Raw genomic sequence first — 27,512 nt, forward strand, 5'->3', positions numbered from 1 at the left:
TTGTTTTTAGATAGTAATAATTTTAAAGAGATTTTAAAAAGTAAGGTGGCTTGAATATAATGGAAGAAGTTGATTGGTAGGAAGCTGATAATCTTGTTTTAATCTGAAGTTAATTTAGGATTAGTTAACAAATAAACACATGGTCAGGAATCCCAGCCCTATGGAGTGCACATCCAGTTCCATTTGGGAAAACCAGGACACTTCTTGTCTGAGCGACAACCACAAGAACATGGAGGTGACACGGGAAATGTCAGGAACACTCGTTTGACTGCGGTTAAAGTACTGCCCACACTTCTGATCCCCTTATTCCAGGGTTGATGTGATCACATCAGAGAGGGTACACAGGAGATTGATCAGAATGTTTCCACAATTGGAAAATTTCTGCTCTGAGGAAAGGTTGGATAGGCTGGGGATGATTTCTGTGGAGGATGTGCTGAGATTTAATTGAAGTGATAAAATGCTGAGGAATCCAGATCGAGTGGATGGAATGAGCTATTCATTAACTGAGAGGTCAGAAACTGGAGGATTTAGATTGAAACTAATTCCCAGAAAGAAGGGGAGGGGAGAATTCATTTCACTCAGAGATGGTGGGGAGCAGGAACTCATTGATGGGGTGGCAGAGGCAGTAACCAGCATCACATTAGAATAAAAGGACATGGATGTAACTGAGATGCTGGAACATGCAGGGCTATGGACTAAAGTCTGCAGAATGGGATCATTGTGATTGATTTAACATTTCTCCAGAATATTAAACTCAAATCCAATTTGAGAATTTATGAACATCATCCGACCTGAATTCCAAATGTCAGAATAAATTTATCAGAAAGTTACAGCACAGATCGAGGCCACTTGGCCTATCCTGCATATGTTGGCTGTAATAGAATGACCCAGGCTTTACAGCGTTCTGTACTCAGCAATGAGAGCAACAATTTCAGACTGCGTGCTCTGCCCTCTATGTTGTTATAATCTGTTTTTATAATGTATATCTTTCATAGCTGCACACCTTATTTCCTTGTTTCTTTCCCAGCCCTAACTCCATTCCCTGTGACCTTGAGGGACGACCATTTCTGCTGTTTAATCTCTGCTGCATTCCCCCATGTGCCAGACTGTCATTTTGTCCTTGTCTCACTCCCACCTTGCTCAGAACTTGTGACATTTCTGATGGTTGGCAGACCTCTGTGACTTCACTGCGCCCCCTGGGTCAGTGGCACGAGTTTTGAATTATCTTCCTCATGATCTAATTGGAAAACTTTCTGGCTGCAATTTCCCCCAGATTTTATTTTGAAAAAAAAGAGGATTTGTGTCAGAGTCAAGTATTTGTAACATGAGCCTTCACCTACAATCCTGAGCACTTAGACATAATATGTGACCCTCCCACAGATGTGCAAGTTTGATGGATTGGCCGTGCTAACATGGCCTGTTGTGTGTAGGTTAGATGGGTTGGGTTAGCTATGCTAAATGTGGGGTTATGCAGGTAGGGTGGGACAGCAAGTCATTGTAGACTTGATGGAGTGAATAGTCTCTTTGTGCACCTAGGGGATTCTGTAATTCTAACTAGTTGTGATTGTTGTCATATTTTCCTCAGTCCAGGTTCATTCAACTCAGGTACACATGCTGCCTTTTGTGTTTCTGTGGGTGCTGACTCAATCCTTTCATTCCGTTTTACATCAATTTCACACTGTATGAGAGGGTGGGACTGAATGTGTAAATTTAAATACTCCAACCGAAACCCGCACAGGTCAGGAACTGTTTCTGCTACTAGCATCACTCACAACCGGAAAGTAAAGGTTCAGTCACAAATCTGACAGAAACACAGTGGTTATAATCACCAGAAAAGGCTTAACATCTTAAAACCCTTTTCTTAAGAGGAGGCTGAGAGACACCCTGGTACAAGTAGGAAGCTTTGCGTCTGTTTTCAGAGATTTAAGGTTGAAATCATTGGGTTGAAGCATGTTTCATTGCCCCAGGTCATCAAAGGTGCTATCGAAATGTGCATCTTTCTTTCTGCCTATCTGTCTGAGTCAACAATCAGATGGATGTGTCATTGTCTGAGTGTTTTCCCAAATCCCTGATTGAATCTGCCTCCCCCCACAATCTCAGGTGCCAGCTGCCTCTAGTCCACCCACATGGGCATGTTGAAGAGCATGACAGGAGAATGGATTGAAACTGAGAGTTCAATGCCAGAATTAAATAGGAAGAAGTAAATAAACAGGATCTTTGGATCCCAGGGGATACAGACTCCAGGATTAGTCCTTGTGGGCATTCCCGCAGTAACACAAGACAGCATCCCATGATGTGTTAAATCCGGGTGGCAGTGGAGGGAGCCACTGGACATGAGCAGGTTTAGTTCAAACACAGGAGGTTTGTTCAGTTAGTAACAGTGTGTTAGACATGGAAGTGAAGTGAGCAGTGAGGGGAAATGTTACCACAAGCTGCAGATGGATAACTTTCATTGGGACAGGAGGAAGCCATTCAGCCCTTCAACCCTACTCTGCCATTCAATAGATCATGGCTGATTTGTGGCCTAAGTTGCAATGTTCAAAACCTCCAAACTCATCAATAAACTCCTCTGCAACAGACAAGATCAATATTCAAAAACGAAACATCTTCAAATGTTGGGAAATCAGGAACAAAAACAGAAAATGCTGGAAAAAAAATCAGCAGATCTGGCAGCATCTGTGGAGAGTGAAACTTTGGGTCCAATGACCGGTCAGGTGACCAGCTGCAGCTGACCATTCTGCCTTTTCTGTAACACTCTCTGGAGCAGGTTCTGGTGCGGGGGAAAGAGACTGTCAATAACAACTGAGAAAATATGAGGATGTGCTCAATCAGAATAAAACACATGTTGGTCTTTCACTTTTAATTCAACTGTAAACATTATTCATTATCATTTCAGAAATAAGATAATAGGTCGGAAATCAACTCTTCATGTCATTGGGTCTGAGAAACTGTTAATTCTGACCTGATCCAGCCGACATGTGAATCTAGATACTGAATAACGTGGTTGACTCTGAACCATCTCCTGGGCAGTTAGAATGGATGACAAATGCTGCCCCATCAAGCCGTGATCCCACGAACAAACAAAACAAATCTGATCACTGTGGTTACTTGTGAACTCGCTGGTGTTATTAGAATAGGACGAATGGGAAGGTTTATGGGGTAAAGGGAGAATAATAGCATTCAGTGAGGTGATCCTTTGGAGAGCTGATGAGCCAATCAGCCTCCTTTTGCACAGTAACAATTCAGTAAATATTTCATTCTGAGCCCTCCAAGGAAATATCAGGGCAGGGTTTGTAAAGAGGTCAGATTGAATGAGTGTCTCGGTGAGCACAAGGGAGACACAGGTACAGAGAGCTGTTGGGATGGATTAAATTATATTTTATACATTTGCATAGTCATCAACTTTACAGCAGTTAAAACTGAGAGTGTAATTAGAGCAGCAAATACATATTAAACTTTTATGCAGCTAAAGGGGATGCTGGGTAAAGACACCGTAGTTAGTGTTTATTTTATTCCAGGCACACCAGCCTAGGAGCACATCCTTCCTGGATCTATCCTCTCGAGCTCTTGAAGACTTTTGTTCCTTTGAAGTGTTTCGTGTTTAGATACTCCAGAGAAGACAACTTCAAGCTCCTCAATCTCTCCTGCCAGGGCAATGCTGCTGTTAGAATTCAATTCACTGGTGCATGTTACTGGCTGCTTCATGGACTGGAACTGGAACTGGAAATTGAGACTGAATGGTTACTGTATAAAATATCTTCAATGGTATTGCCAGACGTGAGTGGTTTTAGGAAAATGACCTTGACTTACGGGCATTAAGCGTCAGAGCACTTCCTGTTGTGGGGCATCCTGTTTAGATTCAATCTGTTGATAACTATTAGAACTGACTTGCACTGGCTCTGTCAAAGTGGTCAGAGCATTATGGCTGTCATCGAAGCTGGTAACAAACTTCCCACGGGTTAAAAATCGTAAATGATCGAGTAGGTACGAGGTCTGATGTCACTGTTGGAGTATTGATGTTGTTGTTAATCACATTAACTCGGCTGGAGTTGACTGAATTTATATTATCTCTTTCTGAATCTCAGGATGTCTCTCTGGGCAATAAGTCTCCACAAATAGCAACGTGACAGTGAGCAGGGATCATCTGTTTTGATTTAAATTGTGACTGTAGCACTGCTATGGATCAGCCATGGGAAATACAGTGTTACAAGGGTGGAGTGCTCCAGGTGGGATGCTCTTTGGATGGTTGGTGGGGTTTGATGGGCCAATTCTCTCCTGCCACACAGTTGGGATTCTATTCTATGATTGAAGATAAAGACTATTCTATGATTGAGGATAAAGCAGGGCGACCTTGGAGAAGGAGCATGTGGTATGTGTCAATGCTCTCGATGCCTTTTGACAGAGGTGGGCATCGCAGGGTATACAGTGCTTTATCTCCACTGCTACCCCCTCACCCCTAACTCTACTTTGATTTGGTCCCTTCCCAATCTGTCATTTGTAATGGTTTGCTTTGCCCGTAATGGGCTTTGTTTGTAAATATTCAATTGGTTACATGGGTGGTTTACTGCTGGTGATTATATATTGACAAAACCCAAAATGGTGTAATGATAAATGTGGGAAGGTTACTCAGCTTGTGTGATAACATGTCTGGGTAGGAGAAATGGGGAAAAAAAGAACACTTCATAGCTCACAGAAGGAGAACTGAAAAGCAGTGAAATCAAACCAAAAGGTTCAGACAAGGAGGGAATATTTCCCTGGAGCTTGAGTAACTGGAAAGTGATGGTGTCCGGGAATAGACAGGATTTTGTTTTACAAGGCGTTTAATATTTTTAAAAACTGTTATATTCAGATAGTTTCATTTCTTTTAGTTTTATTTATTGTGGATTAAATAGCTACAATATTTTTAAACCAAATTCACAAACCTTGTGTTAAAGACAAGTGTTAAATAAAATCCATCAAACCATCTCTCACTGAAAACTGATGTGGATGTGCAATCTCGTGGAGAATCCCTGCCCACTTCTTCCTACCTGGTAGATAGCAGCAGGAGGCCATTCAGCCTTTCAATCCTGCTCCACCATTCAAGGGGAAACAGCTAACCATGCAGCTCAATCTCCTGTTCCTGCTGTGTTCCAATCCTCTTTCATGACTTTAACTCAAAGAACTATATCTAAGTCCTCCTTTGGCTTCACTGCCTTTTGTTCCAGTGACGTTGTTGTGTTACTGTGTGGGTGTAGGCAGGGGTAATGTGATTGTACTGCCTCCTGGAGGATGCACTCAGCGTCCCTCATCATCCTGCAGTAACATCAACTGGGTTTCAGCAACGAGAGATAGAACCCATTTCCAGGATATGGGCATCACTGGCTCAGCCACCATTTATTTCCCATCTTTAGTTAGCCTTGAGAAGATGGTAGTGAGCTGCTGTCTTGTACCATTCACAGTCCATTTGGCGCAGAGAGACCGACAATGCTGTGAGGAGTGTGTGCAGGATTTTGGCCAAGTGATTCTCCATCTTTGGTTCTTCAAATTCTGGTTAACTTTATCATGATCGGCAAATGATGTTGAGAGTTCAGTCTGCAAATCTTCATCTAACTCCCTGTGTAAAGGAATATGTACAGATTAGAAATTCAGAACAGACAATTCTAGTTTCTCTGGAATATCGTTTTCCCCTTTCTTCCCCCAAAGCTGTAACCCTCCAGCCCACTTACTCTCTCTCACCATTCTGATTCTACTACCCCTTATGTACACCCTCCCCATTCTCATGGAGTTGTTGATAAACAGGTCTATGCCACCACTTCCCGTCCCTGGTTAGACTCTGCACCCTTTCTGGGTTCATTTCCTTTCCCTTCAGTTGCTGCAAGTCAATAATGTAACAGCAGAATGAAACAAAAGGAAACAGAAAGGGAGGTGACAGATCCTGGACAGAAGAGGAACCTTCAGTCTGGGAGAATTGGTCACATCCTTCTTTGTTTCTCATTGGTCGATTCCAGTGTTATGACAAGTTGGGAATATAACTTGGTCCCATGTGGGTGTGGTGACACTTTGACCCTCCAACAGATCAATACTAAAAGCAAATGCGTTCCTCCTCCAGACAATCAGAGTGTGAAATACTTTCCACTAATTACCCCAAAGCACATGCTCCAAAGCTCACCCACATTCTGTACTTGTGCAGTGCCAGGCTTACCCACAGACGTGCGGTCCCTGCCTCGGAATTTGGGAGTTGCAGTCCCCATGCAGCCACTGGAGCCCTGTCTCTGGAACGTGAATGAAAAGTGTGAATGGAGGATGTTCTGTATCGGATCCCCATTCAGACACACAGGACATGTGGGCTGTCACTGGGATTTACTGAGACAACCTGATTTCTGATGTAAGGAACACAGATTCAGCCAACTGGGGGATAGGGACGTTAATAAGGCGCAGTAGGTTATAAGCAGAGGTGGCTCAGTAGCTAGCACTGCTGCCTCACAGCGTCAGAGACCTTAGGCGACTGTGTGGAGTTTACACATTCTCCCCATGTTTGCATGGTTTTGTGCAGTTCTCCAGTTTCCTCACACAGTCCAAAGATGTGCAGGTTAGATGGATTGCCCATGCTAAATTGCTGACAGTGTCCATGCATGTGCCGGTGAGACAATTAGTCATGGGAAATGCAATGTTACAGGGAACGAGTGGGTCTGAATGGGATGCTCATCATAGGGTTGGTGTGGACTCAATGGATGAATACCCTGTTTCTGCACTATTGGGACTCTATTATATTCTCACGAGGAAGAATGTACTTGTCTCAATGTGTTGTGAATCTGTGGAATTCCCCGTTCAAAATGCGGTGGATGCCAGGACAATGAGCCAATTTAATGAAGAGATACAGATGTTGAATTTGCAATGAGATGAAGGGTGAGAGAGAGCAGGCGGGAAAATTTAGCTGAGACCGAGCTGAGCTCAATCATCACCGTATTAAATGGTGGAGCTGGTTCGAAGGGCTGCATTACCTCTCCTGTGCCCAGGGCTTATCTTCTTACGGTAATAACTGGAAAGCTGAATCCAAAACTCACCACTTTCACCGAAGGAGATTTTCGGAAAATGACAGATAGTCAGGAGGATTAGCATTCCAAGCTTAGATAGTGAGGAACCGTGTAGGAGATCATAATTTAGCAATTTTAAACTAAGGGGAGACAGTGATTTATGGTTTTAGACTGTGTCTTACATTCACACTGTCCAGAATACTCTGTTGTGAATATCTATCCTGTACTTTATTACAAAGCCAAGGTCTCTGACAATGAAAACCAAAACTCCCAGGAAACATCGCCTTCCCTAGTAATCTGATAAACAGACTTGTGATAAGTCTGGTTGAACTTAGAACACAGATGGAAAGCTGGAAGATTAGATCCATTCCCAAGATCCAGTGCTTAAACAAAAGGAGACTACAATAGGATGAGGCAGGAGTTGGCTAATGTAGACTGGAAGCAAAGAGTTTAGGGTGGGGCAGTTGACGGACAGTGCGAGAATATCAAGGCAATTTTTTGAAGTGCTCAGCAAAATGACCGATCAGTGAAAAGGAAGGACCAGAGGAAAAGGGATAATCTGTCATGGGTGGCTCAGGAAATAAGGGAGTCTATCAAACTGAAATAGAATACATACAGATTGGGAAAGACCAAGGAGAAACTAGGAGATTAGAAAAACTTTAAAGATCAACAGAAAGCGAGATGGGATTGGGGGAGAAAAGTGATGAGTAGCTATCCCCAGGGCCAGAATAGCAGTTTACACTGCTAGAGGGGAACCTATTGTGTGGGGAACATATGGCCTCTGTAATTGTTGAAGCATTTAACTGTTACCATAGAGATAATCCTGATCAAGTTAAAAATCACAGCACACTCCAAAAGCTTGTACTTCCAAATAAACCTGTTGGACTATAACCTGGTGATGTGTGGTTTTTAAACCTTGTCCACCCCACCACCGGCTCCTCCACATCAGAATCCTGATAGAGAGCTCCACTGAAACTGAAGCGCCTGTCAGATACTTGAGGGAGCCACAGGGGCGTGGGGGAGGGGTGTGTGGTTTAACCACAAAGTGCTGAACTGAACTAGACTTTCTAACGGCCGTTGCCATGGAGATAATACTGAGAGACAGTCTCCATTCAAAGTCCCAAACCACAATGGGAGCTGTACATCGGACAGGCAGGGAGTTACCTGATGCTGCCTGAAGGTGTTCTGCAAGTACACTATCCATGTAACTGCCATGTCTCATCAATAAAGACTCAAAGAAGACCTCTCAGAGTTCTGTGCCGAGTTATTCCTATCCAGCAGGGTTCAGGAATATGAGTACACAGCAGTCAGTCTTCACAGTGGAGGATACGAAGAGCATGGCAGTAATGGATAAGGAGACTAAGGAGGGTGAAGACCTAGATAATAACCATTATCGTGAAAGAGACAAGCTAATGGAGCTAAAAGTAAACAAGTCTCATTGCCCTGATGGAATACATCCCAGGATACCAACAGAGTTAGGGGGAGAAATAGCAAATGCACTTAGAGTTATAGAATCCTGCAGCAGAGACAGGCCCTTTGGCCCAAACTGGCCCATGCCGACCAGAATGTCCATCCACGCTAACCCTATTTCCCTGCACTTGGCCCATCTGCATATGACCCTTTCCTATCCATGTATTTGTCCAAATGTCTTTTACCTGTTGTGAGTGTTCCTGCCTGAACCACTTCCACTGGCAGCTCATTCCATATACATACCACCCTCTGTGTAAAACAGTTGCCCCTCAGCTTCCCTTTTATTCTCTCTCCTCTAACCGTAAACTGATCCAATCAAGCTGTCCAATCCTTGAGTTCCTGGGAAAAAGACTGAGTGCATTCACCTTATCCATGCCTCTCATGGTCTTATACACTTCGAAAAAAGAACCCCCTCAGTTTCCTCTGCTCTAAAACATAAAATCCTCACTTGTCCAACCTCTCCCTATAACTCAGACCCCTGAGCCCTGGGAACATCCTTGTAAATTGTTCTGCACTTTTTACAGTTTAATAACTGAAACCTACATTACATCCATCATATTTCCGGTATTTCCCCACAGCGCTGGAACTGACGTGACAATGCCAATGGATTACAATCAATGATCGAGAATGAACTCCTTTACAACAATCCCGTTTTCATAGTGTTTCCCATGGTGCAGGTATCCTTGTGTCTTTCTGGTTGCATGGTTAATTAAAGTCTTGTCCTTCTACAAAGCAAAGTTGTGGCTTAATTGTTCCTGGGAAATGTGCCATGATTTTCCAGACTTTCAAAAGCAAATGAAATCTCTCTCCACACTCACCATGCTGACATGGACTTGGCTGTGTCTCAGTACTTTTACAGTCACACTGAGATTTGAAATATTCGCCCACCGACAGAATGCATACCTTTCCTTCCAGATGAAAAGGCCAATGATATTCAGATCGGCACGGATCAAGTAACTATCAGATCTGAACATGAAGTTCAATTTGTATTTCTCATCCGCAAATCCACCCTTTCAGTACCATACAACAGAGTACACAAGTTACCACTGTTAATACAGGATGGAAATTCATAAGACAATTGTAGTATTAAACTGTAGTTTCCTTGTTCCCCCAAAGCTTTAAACCTCAGTCTCACAATTTCTCTCTTCTGTGAACTGAAATCCAAACCAATCCCCCCACTCCTTTCCTCCACACCCACTTCTCACACACTCTCTCTTCGAATTCAGTTTCCTAGCTCCTGATGAGAACCATCCTGCATACACTGCTTCCTGCACACTCTGGCCAAGACCCATCTGACTAAAATGAGCCAAACTGGAATTCTAACTGCAGGCCCATCCTTGTCCCTTTCCATAACAACCCTGAATCTTCACAAAAGAGTTCTGATAACTTTCTGCAAAACGCTGCCCCACTGATAGTCTGATCACATGTCAGGGTAGCAAGAGAAGGGCCATTCCTCTGGGTCCTGCTCCTAGAGGGATGAAGCTGCTAATGATAGATTAACCCCTCACACCCACAGCCTCCTTCCCAGGCACAGACCTATACTGCGCATACTCCCACAATTGGCCAGCACTGCACCCATGCACTGGTCTCCCCTCCTATATCTCGTGCTCCCGATCATACAAGAGTCCTGATGATTGACAGTAGCTGCTGCCCAATATATCAGAATCCCTACCGTATGGAAACAGGCCCTTCGGCCAAACAAGTCCGTACCGACCCTGCAAACAGTAACTTACACAGACCTATGCCCCCTAATGTAACCAATACTATGGGCAACTTAGAATGGCCAATTCACCTGCCCTGCATATCTTTGGATTGTGGGAGGAAACCTGCTCAGACACGGGGAGAATGCACAAACTCCACACAGACAGTCGCCACGGCCGGAATCGAACCCGGGTACCTGGTGCTGTGAGGTAGCAGTGCTAACCACTGAGCCGTCTATGTCGTCGGGAGGGGGCGGGGCGGGAGGACTGGGTGAATGGGATTGTGAACAGTGAATGAATGTGGAGGACACTGGGCGATGGACAGGTCAGTGAGGGACAGGATCAGTGCAGCAGCAGGAGGGGATCCTGGACAAACTGAGCAATGGGAGAGTCTGACAGGAGAGAAACGACAGGAAGGTTCTGTTTGGAGGCTCAGGCAGGGACAGCTGGGAGACAGTATGGCCTGGTGGCTTGGGCAGGTTTACTAATCAGCCTCTTCAAAGATGCTGTTCCTCAACTCTGAGCCTCATCCTCCTAGTCCAGAGGTAAGGACACTTACACTATTTCCTGGTGGGCAAGGGATACTGGGACTGCCTTTCAAAAGGAACTCCCCTGTGTTGGTGACATTAACAAGACTCAATACAGACTCACTGACAAAATGCTGGTGTCCTTGAACTTCATTCAGAATATTAACACCTATAACTGGGCAACGCAGACCCCAATGTACAGAGTTAAATCCTGGATACTAATAACAGCTTTGTGCATGGGAAATCATATCTCATGAATTTGACTCAGTTTTTTTGAAGAAGTAACAAAGAGGATTGCTGAGGTCAGAGCATGGACATGATCTACATGGACTTCAGTAAGGTGTTCGACAAGGTTCCTCACGGGAGACTGGTCAGAAAGGTTAGATCGCATGGAGTACAAAAGTGGCCCGAAGGTAGAAGGTAGAGGGGGCTTTTCAGGCTGGAGGCCTGTGACCAGTGGAGTCTCAAGGATCGGTGCTGGATCCACTACTGTTCGCCATTTATATCCATGATTTGGATGTGAACATAAGAGGTATTGTAAGTAATTTGCAGATGACACCAAAATGGGAGGTGGAGTAGCAGGGAAAAAGATTACCTCAGAGTACAAGAGGATCTGGATCAGATGGGTGAATGGACTGAGGAGTTCAGTTTAGAAAAATGCGAGCTGCTGTATTTTGGAAAAGCAAACCTTAGCAGGACTTATACAGTTGTTGTGGTTCTGTTCGCCGATCTGGGAATTTGTCTTGCAAACGTTTCGTCCCCTGCCTAGGTGACATCCTCAGTGCTTGGGAGCCTCCTTTGAAGCGCTTCTGTGCTGTTTCCTCCGGCATTTGTAGTGGCCTGTCTCTGCCGCTTCCGGTTGTCAGTTCGAGCTGTCCACTTTAGTGGTCGGTATATTGGGTCCAAGTCGATGTGTTTGTTGATAGAGTCTGTGGATGAGTGCCACATGCAGTGGGGGGGATAGAAAGGGGTGGCACAGAGACAGATGGGGACAGAAAGTGGGTTTAGAGAGGAGGGGAACAGACAGGGGGAACGGGGGGGTGGGTAGAGACCGACAGAGGGAGGGGGGAGAGACAGACCGGCAGATAAATGGGGGGGGGGGGGGAGGGGGGAGACAGACCAACAGGGGGGAGAAAGAGAACAGACCGTCGGGGGGTGGGGGTACAGAGCGTGGGGAACAGACAGAGTGGGAAGATGGAGAGTTATTTTGTAGATCTAAAACTAAACCCGGTTCCTGTTTTCTCATTCTGACATTAATTCCCTCCGAAGAGCTCAGAACAACTGCTTAGTTCTTGGAAAGTAGAGTTTCAGAGAGATCAGGTGCTGAACATGACATATGGGACACTAACATTTAATGGAATGTGCTGACCAATAAATGGACTCTGGTTCGATTCCACTGTCTGGGTGGTGTTTGCACATTCTCCCTGTGTGTCTGCGTGGGCTTTCTCTGGGTGCTCTTAATTTCCTCCCACAAACCCAAAGACATGCAGGTTGGCAGGATTAGCTTTGGGTAATGGCAGGTTACAGAGTTAGGGTGGAATGCTGTTCCGATGGTTGGTATGCTCTCATGGCCGAAAGGCCTGTTTCCACACTGTAGGGATTCTGTCACTGAGTATTTGGATTAGGAGGTCACGTTGTGGCTGAGTAGGGCATTGGTGAGGCCAGTTTTAGAATACTGTATTCAATTGTGGTCTCCCTGATTTCAGAAAGATGTTACCAGAATAGGACTCAACCTCTTAATGACAAGTTCCTGGGAAGTGTTGACAGACAAACAGACCGTGCAGTGTGGGTTGATAGTTCCTTGAAAGTGTGGTTGAAGGTAGACAGGTCGGTGAAGGTGGTGTGCGGTATGCTACCTGTTATTGGGCAGTGCATTGAGAATAGGAGTTGGGAGATCATGTTTACGTTGTACAGTTTATTGGCTCGGCCACTTTTGGAATCCCCAGACTGCTTTCAATTCCAGTCTCCCTGTTATAGGAAAGATGTTGGGAAACTTGCAAGAGTTCAGAATGGTTTTACTAGGGTGTTGTCAGTATTGGAACACGTGAACCATAGGGAGAGGCTGAATCGGCTGAGGCTATTTCCCTGCAGCACTGGACACTTTAGGTGGCTTTATTGAATTTTATAAAATTATGAGGAGCAATGATAGGGTGACTCGTCACGGTTTCATTCTTCCCAGGGTAGGGGAGTCCAGACAAATGTGAATCTTTTTTCCAAGGAGGAAATGACAAATTCTAGAAGAGAGGGGGCAAGTTTAAAGTATATGAAAACCGAACCAACTGAAGATGCTGTAAACCAGGAAGAGAAACAGAAGTTTCTGGATAAGCTCAGCAGGTCAAGCAGCATCTATGAAAATAAATTAGGGTTAACGTATCTGAGGAAGGGTGACCAGACCCGAAACTTTAACTGATTTTTCTTCACAGATGCTGCATGATCTTCTGCGCATTTCCAACAACATCTGTGTAAGTTTAAAGGGAGTTGTTTGGAGTATATACCTGAGAGTAACTTTATAAAGTGCGAGTGAGACCACATCTGGAGTAATGACAGAAGTTTTTGTCCCTTTATTTAAGGAAATACATCATTCCATCAGAGGCATTTCACAGAAGATTGACTGGGATGAACCCTGGTTTGCAGGGAGTATCTTTTAAGAAAAGGCTGAAGACGTTGGGACTCTACTCACTGGATTTGGGAAGAATGAGAGGGGATCTCATTGTAACATGTAGGATTCTTAAGGAGTTTGACAGGGTAAATACTGAGAGGAGGTTTCCCATCATGAGGGAGTCTGGAACCAGATTCTGGGTCAGTCACAGAATCACGGATTCTGTTTTGGATTCGTCAAGTTTAAGGCAACACCGACACAGGTGAGGGGTTTCAGTAGCAATGGAGCTGGGGTGTGGTGGAGACAAGCAACATTTAAGAGATTGGAATTCCTGGTGTTTGTGATTGTGTAGATGTCTGATCAGAAGGTCACCTTGGGGTCAGATATGAGAGCAATATTGTCAAGAGTGTGGAACTGCCTCAGACAGTTCCCAGGGAGAGGGAGGGGCTCAGCAGTAAGGGAAAGTGATTTGTAATAGCAACTGAAGGCAATGGGTTTAACCACTGCAACATCCGTTGCAGGAAATTGCAGCCAATCGCGTAGCGGGAGTGTGATGAGCAGTTTGATAACTGAGTAATGGAGAGGGATGATGGGGAGGGAGAGCTGGGTATTGTCAGTGTACATGTGAAACCTAACACGGTGCTTTTGGGCGATGTCACCTCCTGGCAGTATGTAGGTGAGAAACAGGAGGGACCAAGGAGAGATCCTTAAGGGACACCAAATACAAGGAATTCAGAAAGGAAAGGGAGAGTCGGGATGGAGTAGGTTTTTGCAACAACGGTGGGGTCAAATATTAGTTTGTAGCAGAATGGGAGAGAAGGACATAACCAGAAAAGACAGACATGTAGAACAAGGAACAATATCTGTGAATTGGGGAGGGGGGGTGATGAGGAGGAGGAGCAGCCCAACTCCAAAAGCACTATTCCTACATCAGTGACATCACCCAACTCCACCCTAGTCTCAGCTCATTTACAGAAATACTCGTCCATCCCTGTGTTATCTCCAGACTTCATTATCCAAACACACTCCTGGCCAGCCTCCCACATTCAACTTACATGTAATCTCAAGAGTATCTAAAACCCTACTGCCCAAGTACTCACTTGTACCAAAACTTGTTGATCCATCAAAAGGCTCCTATTAACAAGCAACAATTTAAAATTCTCTCCCTTGATGTAATTCCTGGCTGTGAACATCCCTGTCTCCCTGCAGCACACAACCTGTGAGACCCCAACAACTCATTTTCTTTCAGACTCCCAACGATGTGTCTATTCATTGCTTCACCTGTCTGGCTGTTTCTACTGTTGCCAAGGCAACACGGTCTGGAATTCCCACCCTAACCCCCTCAGACCTGCTTTCCTCCTTTAAGGTATTCCTGAAAACCTGCTTATTTGGCAATTCCTTTGATCACCTGACCTAATATCCTCATCTGTTACCTTATTTCACAAGTTCTCAATCATATGTCTATGCAATTATAAACATGATAAAAAAAAAACAACTGTTGTTGATTTGCACACATATTGTCAATTCTTCACTGTCGCTGAGTGAATAATCTATAACAGCTCTTACCCAAACACATTGTGGGAGCACCTTCACCACACGAACTGCAGCTGTACAAGGAAGTCAAACATCACCTTCTCCAAAGGCAATGGGGCTTTGGCACTGATCACTGGTATCTGTGGAGGGAGAAACACACAGTTAATATTTCAGGGAGTGCAAAATGCATTATAGCGAGGGAAAATGGTGCAGAATTTGGGATTTTTAAATTTGTGTTTTACTACGTGCACTAAGTTCTGTAAAACCTCTTATCCCATACCATGAAAATTTCCTCCTCTTCCTGGTCAATGTGCCTTTCCTTCCCCCTGCCCTTCACCTTCACACATTTCCAATGCCTTGGTCACAACAACACTGTGCTCTCAGTGAAGTTTATCACGTGGTTGAGTATTGCCCCGCCCCTCATTCATTCTGATTGGTTGAAGGACCAACCAGCACCTCTAGCCCCCTTTCCCCCACTCTTATTGGTGCTGCGCTGACATCAATAATCCGAGGCCCATTGTGGGCTGGAGCATGCTCAGTGCTTCCTGCTTTTGCTGCTGTTCATCAGGTATGAGAGAGAGAGAGGGCTCATTCCTGTTTCTCCAGATGTCAGACAATAACAACAACTACCTGCATTGTATGGAGCCTTTCACATTGACAAATCTCCTAAAATGCTTCACGAATGATGGAAATGTTGATTAAAGAGAACGATTTTTAGATACATCTTTAAGGCGGAGAGAGGGAGTTAGGGAGGATATTCCAAAGGTTTGTGTCCTCGGCAGCTTCAATCGTGGAGTGATATTGGTGGGGAACAGCTCACAATGGAGAGAGCTAGTGGCTAACCATAAGTTGGATTAGTGGTGCTGGAAGAGCATAGCAGTTCAGGCAGCATCCAACGAGCAGCGAAATCGACGTTTCGGGCAAAAGCCCTTCATCATTCCTGAAAGGCCTACTTCAAGGACCGTAATTTTCCTCTGACTTGATCAACAATGCCCTCCAACACATACCCTCCACTTCCCTCACCTCCGCCTTTACCCCACCCCTCCAGCCACAATAAAGAATATAACCCTGCGGTCTTCACCTTCCACCCCACTAATCTCCAGATACAGCGCATTAACCTCTGTTATTTCTGCTACCTAAAGCCAGACCCCACCACCAGAGACATATTTCCCTCTCCAACACTATCTGTGTTCCGCAGAGACCATTCCCTCTGCACCTCCCATGTTCGGTCCACACCCTCCCACCAACCCATGCTCCACACCCTTGACCCTCACTTGCCACCATGGGAAATGTAGAACGTGCGGCCACACCTCCCACTGACCTCTGTCCAAGACCCGAAAAGGATCTTTTCACATCAGGCAGAGATTTGCCTGCACATCCCAAAACCTCATATACCACATCTGGACACTATGGGAAATTTAACGTGGTTTAACTAACCTACACATCTTTGGACTGTGGGAGGAAACTGGAACACCCGAAGGAAACCCTCACAGATACTGGGGAGAATGTGCCAACTTGAACACAGACAGTTGCCCGAGGCTGGAATCAAAGCCAGGTCCCTGGTGCTGAGGCAGCAGCGCTAACCACTGAGCCACAATACTGTGGGATCTTTGGTGCTGATGCGCTGCCCCACTGATACCTCAGTCACTCACCCTGCCTCATTTCCTAAGAGGCAGTGATGACGGAGTGAAATTATCACTAGACAGTTAATCCAGAGACCCAGATAACGTTCTGGGGACCCGGGTTTGAATCCCATCACGGCAGATTTTGGAATGTGAATTCAATAAATATCTGGAAAAAAATAACCTAGTGACGACAAGGAATCCATTGTCAATTGTTGGAAAAACCAATGTGGTTCACTAATGACCTTTAGGGAAGGAAAATGCCATCCTTACCTGGTCTAGTCTGCATGTGACTCCAGATCTAGAGCAACGAGGTTGACTCTTAACTGCCCTCTGGGTAAACGCAGCAATAAATGCTGGTCGAGCCAGTGACAGCCTCATCCAGTGAATGAGTAAAGAAAACAGGTCAGGTTTTGTTCCTTCTCTAGTAGGTACATCCTACAAACTGAATCTGAAATGTTCTCGTACACACTGAACCTTTCCATCCAAGCCCTTAACGCTACAGCACTCATAGGCCACGTTGGTAAAGTTAAAGCCACTTGTCATTGCATCCATATTATTCTTACAGATAACTGAGGTCTCCTGGTAAAGTTGTGTCTCAATTCCCTGCTGACTATTGGGAGTGAGTCTATAATACAATCCCAGTAAGATGGTCATCCTTTTCTTATTTCTCAGTACCAACCAAATAACTTGCCTGGAGGTACTCCCAGGAATATCCTCCCGAAGTCCAGCCATAATGTTATCCCTAAGCAAAAACACCTCTCTCCCTGTTCTGTTGGCCCCTTTCTATCCTTGCTATAGCATCTATATCCTGGAACATTAAGCTGCTAGTCCTATCCATCCCTGAGTGATGCCTCTGTAATTGCTGTAATATTGCTGCCATGTTCAAAACCATACCCTGAGCCCACCTGCCTGACCTGTCAGGTCTCTTGCACTGAAATAAATGCAGTGTAACTGGTCCGTCCCACCTCATTCTGTGACTTGCTCTTGCCTACCTTGACAGTCTGACTCGTGAACAGTACCAGTCTCAGACTCACCTCTTTTCTCACTATCTCTTTAGGATTACCCCGGCTCCCTCACTGGTTTAATGCCTCCCCAGTAGCACTAGCAAATCACCCTGCTCGTCAGGACCCCATGCTTTCCCCTTCCTATGCCATTGGTACCAATGTACAATGTCCTCTCACTGGTTATTTTCCCTTTTGAGAATATTCTGCTCCCTTTGAGAGACATCCTTGACACTGGCACCAGGGCCGCACCACCCATTCTGATGTCTCACTGTCAGTTGCAGAAATGGCAGACTGTGCCCCCTGACTAGAGAGTCCCCTATCACCATCGATCATGTGGAACTGGATATACCTCAAATTATGTTAGAAGCCAGTCTCAGTACCAGTAACTTGACTGTCAGTGCTACACTCCCCTGAAAGTCTGTTACCACCTACATTTTCCAAAACAGTATACTTGTCTGAGATGGAGATAGCCATAGAAGACTGCTGTACTACCTGCCTACCCCTCCTAGCTTTCCTGGAGGTAACCCACCTACCTGACTGTATCTGCAGTATCCTGCATTCCTGAGACTGCCCCTTATCACACCCCCCGGCTCCTGTCAATTCCTCACTGTCTTTAATCACTCCTCCACCAATCCATGCAATCCAATAGGATTTGCAATCACACTTCCTGCAAACAATCATCAGGATCATTGAAACTCTCCCTAATCTCCCACATCCGACAGGAACAGCACGCCACTCTACAACAGGCCATCTCTCCGCCTTAACAATCTACAGACCAAGACAAAGGCACAGTCTTACGGCTCGAAAAATACTGCCCGAAAATAACTTAATGCTTACGGTTCATATCTTAAACATTTCATCAAGAGACCGTAAGACATTAAAAAGAAATCCTCACCTTACTCACTATTGTAGATTTAATAAAATTAAACCGACTAAGATTGATATTTGAAGAGACTGAAACTCACTGAGCTGATCCCCGGCTCTGAATACTTCCAAGGGTGAGGTCTCTCTGAGGGCAGCTGTGAAATGTCTCTGTTCTCTTCTCTGCCCACTCCATTTCCAGAGAAATTTTTAACTTCATAGCAAGTCAGCTCAGAGAGGTCACTGCTTGGTTTTATTCACTGGGGGTTGCCTTTGCTGCCCAGACCAGTATTGATTGGCCACCTTTACTTGTCTTGGAGAAAGTGGTGGTTAACCGCCTCCCTGAAATGCTGCAGTCCATGTACACCACAGTGATGTTTGGACAACAATCCCCCTCTGGCCCCACAACCCTCCCTGTCTCTATAATCCCCCTCCGGCTTCAGAAATTACATGGCCGTGGCATAAGATTTTTATTTAGATTCATTTTTGTTTAATAAACTGGCCCAAAAAAGTGAAATATTTCGCCCCCAAACAAATTTCTGTTGATTGACCTTTTGGAGAGGCTGACACATGGACGTTGCAGTATTTTATCTCACATTGTACACGTAGAATGATGGAACTTTCTTTTAAACATTGTTAAAAAGGGAGGCAATGGCTTAATGGTATTCCTGCCAGATGAGTGATATGTACAGTGTTCCGAGGATTTGGGTTAGAATCCCAACATGGCTGATGGCAGCATCGGAATTCAATACAATCTAGAATGGAAAGGAGAATGATGACGATGAAACTATTGTTGATTGTTAGAAAACCCATCTGGTTCACTAATGTCCTGTAGGGAAGGAAACGGTCATCCTCACCTGGTCTGACCTACATGTGACTCCAGACCCACAGCAATGTGGTTAACTCTCAACTGCCCTCAGGAAAGTACTTTAAAAACTGTTAACAAATATTCTGCAGGTATCAATTAAAAACTGGCTGTTCCCATTGGGACTGTGAATTTCTGAACGGCCTGAACTAAAACGGAGTTTCAGCTTCACCTTCTCCCTGTCTCCCCTCACTCTGTTTACACCCAACTCCAGAACACTCTCATTGAGCCAAGCAGCCCTCACAGTGCAGCCCTGTCATTTTCATTGTCTGCTCTCACCTACACTGCCCTCAGCTCCCTTACTGTCCCAATGTATCTCAATGAGAGCTCAGGGACAGCACCTCATCTTTCAATTCAGCCCTTTGTAACCCCAGAGTCAACATGGACCTCAGCAGTTTCTGAATGAACAGACAGTTGTCAGAAGCTGGAACATTCCACCTGAAAAGGTACTGGAATTTGAGTCCAAAAGGATTTTTAATGGGAAGTTTACAGCTTAACATCATAAAGTGGGTGATTGGGTCTAAATCTGAGAGTTCTTACAAAGAGACGAGGTGTAATCTGGATAAATCTGTGCTCCCTTTCAGGCCAATACCTCCTTCCTCTGCTGCAGAGCCCAGAACAGAGCACATACCCAAAGGGTGACCCAACCATGAATTTGTACATCTTTCTGCTTAACAAAAATATTGGAGATATTTTCTCACAAACAGATCAGACAAACCTTTCTCCTTCCACAGTTAAATGCCAATGATATTCAGATCCTGATGACTCCATTGACTGTAAAAACTTGCTTTTGAGATCCCAGCCTCAATTATTCTGATTTAATATCCTATGAAATGAATTCACAAAACAAAACTCACAGTCAGTGCAGGAAGATTATAAAGACATACTTTTCTCTTGGTATGTGCTTGATGTGTAAATACCTCTCTTCAAATCGCACCCCCCCATCCGAGGAAGGGAACATGCACATGCGCCTCACTGTACCTTGCCCCCAATAAAGATGGCAGCCATATCCCAGGGCCTATCACTGCCTAAGGGCCGCAGCCATTTTCCCATCTGCTGCAAACGCAGGACTAAGAGTTTCTAATTCAGACTTATGAACCGCACAGAGTGTAATTAAAACTTCCCAGTCTAAAGTGACTCATTATCTCCCTGTCCCCGAGGCCACTCTCCCCTTCCCTGTTTGCATCTCCCACATTCACCAACTGCAGAGTCACGTGGCACTGCATCGGCCGAGTTACTGGTGACGTGTCATCCCATTGGCCACACCCCTCATTCACTCCCATTGTCTGGATGACCAGCTGGTTCCACTTGGTCCACCAGTCCCACCACCTTTTCCTATTGGTCTGAAGCTGCCATCAATCAGCTGGACCCCATTGTGAGGTCACTGGTGGGATCCTCCCCCTGTCTGAATCAAACCCGGAAGGTGTACGGATGGGGTCAATCAGGAACAACAAGCAGAAGGTGCTGGGAAATCTCAGCAGGTCTGGCAGCATCTGGGAACAGAAATCTGTCCAGTGGCCCTTCCTCAGATCCGATGGGAGCTGGGAAAATTAGAATCTTGACAGCATGGAAACAGGCTATTCAGCCCAAAATGTCCACAGCGTCTCTCCGAAGAGTATCCCACCCAGACCCATTCCCCTACCCTATTACTCTACATTTCTCCTGACTAATGCACCTAACCTACACATCCCTGAATATTATGGAAAATTTAGCTTGGCCAATTCAACTAACCTGCTGATCTTTGTATTGCAGGAGATAGGGGTTAAAGAGTAAATAACAGGGAGGGACAGAACCCAAAGAGAGACTGGAGCATTTGGAAAGAAAAAGGAGTGGATTACGATCTGGCTGGGAGTGTGCATAGCTGTTAATGGAGGGGACAGGAACCTGTGTCTGGCAGCATCTCAATGGAGGTGGCGGAAATGGCGACTGATGATCTATGTTCTGCTGCAAAAATAGACCCTGAACATCTCTATCTCATGCTTACTGCTGTGTTCCAGTGAGGCCAGAACATACCAAATGGCCCCGTATTTCAAAGACTGCAATTTCCCCTCCCATGTGGTCAATACCATCCAATGTATCTCCTCCACTTCCTGCACGTCTGCCTTAGAAACCCACACCTCCAACTGCAGCAAGGATAGAACCCCCCCAACCCCCACCCCCATCCAAGTCCTTACGTTCCACCCAGATACAACACATCATCCTCTGCCATTTCCACCACGTACAATCAGACCGCACCATCAGATTCTTAAGGGGTTTGACAGAATAAATACTGATGTGTTTGAGGGTAAATACTGAGAGGGGAGTCTGAAACCAGATTCTGAGCCAGTCACAGAATCAAGGATTCTGCTTTGGATTCGTCAAGTTTAAGGCAACACAGACACAGGTAAGGGGTTTCAGTAGCAATGGAGCTGGGGTGAGGAGGAGATAAGCAACGGTTTAGAGATTGGAATTCCTGGTGTTTTGGATTGTGTAGATGTCTGATCAGAAGGTCAGCTTCGCGTCAGATATAACTGCAATACTGTGAAGAGTGTAGTTCTGCTGCATAGTTCCCAGTGAGAGGGAGAGACTCAGCAGTTAGGGAAAGGAATTTGTAAGGCAACGGGTTTAACCACTACAATGTTTCATTGGAGGAAACTGCACCTAATCGAGTAGTGGGAATGTGGTAAGCAGTTTGATAACTGAGTAACAGTGGAGTAATGGAGAGGGATGATGGGGAGAGCGAACTGGGCATCGTCAGTGTACATGTGAAACCCAACATGGTGCTTTTGCACAATGTCACCTCCTGGCAGTATGTAGGTGAGAGACAGAAGGGACCAAGGATAGATCCATGAGGGTCACCAATTGCAAGGAATTCAGAAAGGAAAGGGAGAGTGGAGATGGAGCAGGATTTTCGAACAACATTGAGGTCAAATGTCAGTTTTTCACAGAATGGGAGAGAAGGACCATAACCAGAAAAGACAGAACAAGAACAATGTCTGTGAATCGGTGAGGAGGACTGATGAGGAGGAGGAGAAAAGAGAGTTGGAAACTCTATGGTTTATTGAGATTAGGGTAAAGGGTCAAGATGAGCTCTGATAAGGCTTGACATGAGATGAGATTGGAGAAAGATGTAGGTTTGGACAAAAACCGGGAACACCACGTGAGGCAGTTTGACTCAGTGAGTTAGTGGGGAAGCTACAGATCGGATTATCTTAGTCTTAGTGACAGAGAAACTCCATGTGCTCCAAACTCTTGTTGTTGGAGAGAAGGATGGAGGAGACAGGATGATGGACAGTGTTTCACAAAGAAACAAAACCTGGGTAAGTGATATTTAAAGCGAGTGAACAAACCTAATGTATTTAACGTTTATCCAAAATATTAAAACAAACGACTGAAGTCCTGGTTCGAATCCCATCTTGGCCGATGGTGGAGTCTGAATTCAAGAAAAAATAACTGGAATTAGGAATCTCCTGATCTCCATGGAATCATTGTCAATGGCGAAAAAAATCCTGCCAACCTGACAGTGGCCCAGGAAGCGACTCACTGTATTAATCACTGCAAAGTCTCAACACAGGAATGAAACTGGATGGACCACTCGGCATCTAAGAAGGCACCATTTAAAACAACCACAGAATCAGCCCTCTCAATGGTGCAACGTCCTCCAGACTAACATCCGGATTTTGGTGCCAAAATGTGCAGAGCTGTCTCACAGAACAATCAAGGAACAGCCTGACATACTCATACTCATGAAATCAACCCTTACAGACAATGACCAGACACCACCATCACCATGCCAAGATATTGAGATTGTGGTGATGGAAAAGCACAACAGGTCAGGCAGCATCCGAGGAGAAGGAGAATCGATGTTTCGAGCCTAAGCCATTCATCAGCCTGACCTGCTGTGCTTCTCCAGCACCAGACTCTTGACTCTGATCTCCAACATCTGCAGTCTTCACTTTCTCCTGAAATTTCTGGATATGTCCAGCCCCACCAGCAGGACAGACCAGGCAGAGGTGGTGGCACAGTGGTGTACAGACAGGGAGGATTTGCCCTTTGACTACTCAGCATTGACTCCGGACACCAGGAAGTCTCATGGCTCCTGCTGATTACCACGTACCGTCCTCCCTTGGCTGATGGATCAGTTCTCCTTCATGTTGAACAACATTTGAAGGAAGCACTGAGGAAGTAAAATGGTGCCAAACGTACTCTGGGTGCAGGATTTCAATGTCCACAATCAAGACTAACTCTGCAACAGAATTACTGACAGGGCTTGCCAGGTCCTGAAGGACATAGCTGCTCAACTGATTCTGCAGCGGGTGGTGAAGGAACCAACAAGAGGGAAAAACATACTTGATCTCATTGTTATGAATTGACCAGCTGCAGATACATCTGGCCATGACAGTATCAGTGAGAGTGACCATCACACATTCCTTTTGGAGACAAAGTCTTGCCTTAAAGTTGAGAAAAACCTCCATCGTGTTGAGTGACACTATCACCGTTCTAAATGGGATAGACTTTGAAGAGATGTAGGATCTCAAACTGGGTATCTCTGAGGCACTGTGGGACATCAACAGCAGAACTGTACTCCAGCACAATCTGTAATCGTATGGGTTTGTAAATCCCGCTCTCACCCATCACAATGTACACTAAAGGAGGGCATGCCAAGAGCAGCACCAGGCATACCTAAAAATGAAGTGCCAACCTGGTGAATCTACCAAACAGGACCATCTGCATATCAAACAGCATCAGCAGCAAGCAACAGAGCTAAGTGATCCTACATCCAATGGAACAGATCGGAGCTCTGCAGTTCTGCCACACCCAGTTGTGAACGGTGATGGACAATTAAACAACTCACTGGAGGAAGCATCTTAGATATGCCCACCCTTATTGATGGAGGGGCCTCACACATCCATGCACCAGATAAGATGACAGCATTTGCAGCAATCTGCAGCCAGAAGTGTAAAGCGTGATGATCCATCTCAGCCTTCTCCAGTGGTTTCCAACATCACAGATGTGAGTTTTAAGCCTGTTCGATTCAGTTTGAATAACATCAAGAAATGGTTAAGTAGTGCAAAGTCTACGGGCCCTGCCAATATTCTGGCAATAATACTGATGGTTTGAGCTCCAGAACATGCCACCCACCAAGCCAAGTACCGCTCCAGCACTGGCATCTATCGACAATGTGGAACATTGCCCAGGGATGTTCAACACAAAAACACAGGGCAATCCAACCCAGCCAATTTCCATCTATCAGTCCACACTCGATCAGCAGTAAAGTGATGGAAGATGTCATCAACTGGGCTATCAAGCAGCAGCTGCTCAGCAACAGCCAGCTGAGTGACACTCATTTTAGGCTCCACCAGGGCCACTCAGCTCCCGATTGTGTTACCGCCCTGATTCACAATCTGGCAACCAGCTGAATCCCAGAGGTGAGGTGAGTGTGATAACTCAGTCCCATTCCAAGATCACTAATTCTAGCTGATTCCACCCTCATCTCAGCTCATATACTAAAACTCTCATCCGTTGTGTGTTATCTCCAGACTCCATTTTCACACTCAGGGCCAGCTTCCCACATTCAACCTTCCTGTAATCTCAAGAAAGTCTCAATCTCTGCTTGTTGATTCATCAAAAGGCTCCTAATTATAATCAACAGCATACTGCCATAGAGATGTACAGCAAGGAAACAGACCCTTCGGTCCAACCTGTCCATGCCGACCAGATACCCCAACCCAATCTAGTCTCACCTGCCAGCACCTAGCCAATATCCCTCAATTTAAAATTCTCACACTTGATTTAATTCCTGGCTGTGATCATCCGTAGCTCCCTGCACCACACACACTTTGAGACCTCGACAACCCATTTTCTTCGAGACTCCCAACCATTTGTTAATTCATCACTTCAACTGTGTGGCTGTTTCTACAGTTGCTGAAGCAGCTTGGTCTGAAATTCGCAGCCAAAACCTCACAGGTCTGCCTTTAAGACATCCCTCAAAACCTGCTTTTTGGCAATGCTTTTAGTCACCTGACCTAATATCTCCATCTCTGGCCTTATGTCTAAAGTTCTCAACAGTATTTTTGCGAAATTATAAGCATGATAATAAAAATACAAACTATTGTTGATTTGGACATTATTCTCAAATCATCACTGTTGCTGAATGAATAATCTATAATGCCACTTACCCAACCACATTGTAGGAGCACCTTCACCACACAAACTGCAGCTGTGCAAGAAAGTCAAACATCACCCTCTCCACAAGCAACAGGGCTTTGGCATTAATCACTGGTATCTGTGGAAGGAGAAACACAGTTGATGTTTCAGGGAGTGCAAAATGGATTACAGGGAATGAAAATGGTGCAGAATTTGATCGTCAGAAATGGAAGGAAAATACACTTGCTTGTTGGAAAAAAGAATTCTTGACTGTCAAAAATATTCAAGTAAAAATTAATCTGATAATAGAGCAGTACATGGTCAGGGGCTGGGCCGCAGTGAAAAACTCATTTACAAAGGGTCTATAAAAGTAAGAATACAGGAGTAAACAGACCAAAAATACACCCGTGTTTCGATACTGAGGAAGCTAGATATTGACAAAGTGGTCATGAGGGAGCCCAGAGGTGAATCAGAGCAGTATTGGCTGTTATGATCACAATGACTCTGGACGAGAGAAAGGCTGCACATGCGCCTGGCTGCACCTTGCCCCCTACAAAGATGGCGGCTCCGCACGTTGTCCCGAATAAAGATGGCGGCGCTCACTCAGGTCTGCAGCCGCGCTGAGGCCATTCCAAATTTACTGCAAACTGAGACGTTCAAATTTGTGTTTTCCGACGTGCACAACTTGTTTGTAAAACATCTCCGCTCATAGCAACACAGTTTTTCTCCCGTTTCCCTGTTTATTTCTTTCATTACCGTATCCTTTCTCTCCAAAACTTGCCGAGCATTCATTACGGCGATCTCCGCCGTGCGCGAGGGTGATCACATGGTTTAGTTTAGCTCCGCCCTTCATTTACTTTGTTTGGTTGGAGGACCAACATTCCGGTAGGTCCTCCAGATCCGCCCACCGTCCTTTCATTGGTCCGGTGCTGACATCAGTCATCCGCGGGTCACTTTGTTGGCTGAAGCATGCGCATTGCGGCCTGCTTTTGCTGATATGTTGGGTGATGTGATGGGTGAGTTTACTGAGGGTAAGAATTCCCTGTGTGTGAGCTCTGCAGTAGATTTCCTTTATTCTTGGAGGGAATTGCCTTCCCACTCATGACTGTTTAGCTGTGATTTATGAATCAAGGCCATTTGAATTAGTACATAAACACTCCATTTTCACAACATCTGAGATCTTTAGCACATTGTATCACGTTCTTCTTTGGAAACAAAAAAAAACATGAAACGGAGCCTCAAGGAATCGGAGCAGGAGTAGGGCATTCATCGCCTTCAGCTTGTTCCCCATTCTATCAGATCATGGCTGGGTCAACCCAGATCTCAACACCTCTTTTATGCTTGATCCGCATAGCCCTCAACTGCTCAATATTTCAAAAATCTATTTGCCCTCTTTTAAAATAATTTGAGACAGAATCACAGATTCCCTACTATGTGGAAACAGGCCCTTCAACCCAACAAGCCAGAACAACCCTCCAAAGAGTAACCCAACTATTCCCCTCCCACATTTAACTTTCACCATTGTTTGGGCGAGAAAATTCTCGCCGTTCACTGAGAAAAACAAATTCTTTCCTTTTTCTAAAATGAATGTTCCCTTATGTAATGTCCCCTGGTTTGAGACTTCACTGGTGCTAGAAGATCTAGTCAACATCTACCCTGTCAAGCTCCTCAGAATCTTGTTTCCATAAGATCACCCCTGCTTATCTATTCTTGACAGGTCAACCCTTTTGTCCTCAAAGCAGCTAAGTGAATCTTTTTTGAATGGTCTCCAATGTTAGTTTATCCTTTATTAAATATGGGAGCAAACACTGTATATAGTACTTCAAGTGAGGACTCAGCAACAGCCAGTGTCGTTAACCAATCCTCAGTCCATGCTAATACATTTCGCCGATACGATGAGCTCCTAAATTGTGCAATTAACTTTTATGAAGCACCTTATCATTTGCATTTTTAAAATCCAAATACAGAACATCATTGGATTGCCCTTTATCAGCCCTGCTTGTTATCTCCTCAATGAACTGTCGCAAATTTGTCAAATATAGTTTCTCTTTCACAAAACCCAGTCTACCATGTTTAATGATAAGCTTTTCTAAATATCCTGCAATTTCTTTCTCTAATATTCGACTCTGTAGATTCTTTCAGTAGATTTGCTAAGTATGATTCCCCTCTCTTAAATCCATGTGGACTCT

At 45.0% G+C, this 27,512-nt stretch overlaps 1 long non-coding RNA gene across 3 annotated transcripts; it reads right to left on the reverse strand.

Moving 5' to 3' along the window:
- Positions 1–6,030: 6,030 nt before the first annotated feature.
- Positions 6,031–22,616, reverse strand: LOC140484484 (uncharacterized). Of its 3 annotated transcripts, none has more exons than XR_011962181.1 (4): positions 22,527–22,616; positions 19,916–20,023; positions 14,876–14,982; positions 6,031–6,251 (listed from the first exon to the last, which is right to left on the reverse strand). It is a non-coding gene; the product is annotated as an uncharacterized lncRNA (long non-coding RNA). The 3 variants fall into 3 exon arrangements; XR_011962180.1 differs by lacking the exon at positions 6,031–6,251 and adding an exon at positions 11,528–11,639; XR_011962179.1 differs by lacking the exon at positions 6,031–6,251 and having other exon boundaries at positions 14,266–14,982.
- Positions 22,617–27,512: the final 4,896 nt, after the last annotated feature.

Source organism: Chiloscyllium punctatum, chromosome 13, assembly GCF_047496795.1.
Source record: "Chiloscyllium punctatum isolate Juve2018m chromosome 13, sChiPun1.3, whole genome shotgun sequence".
NCBI lineage: Eukaryota > Metazoa > Chordata > Chondrichthyes > Orectolobiformes > Hemiscylliidae > Chiloscyllium > Chiloscyllium punctatum.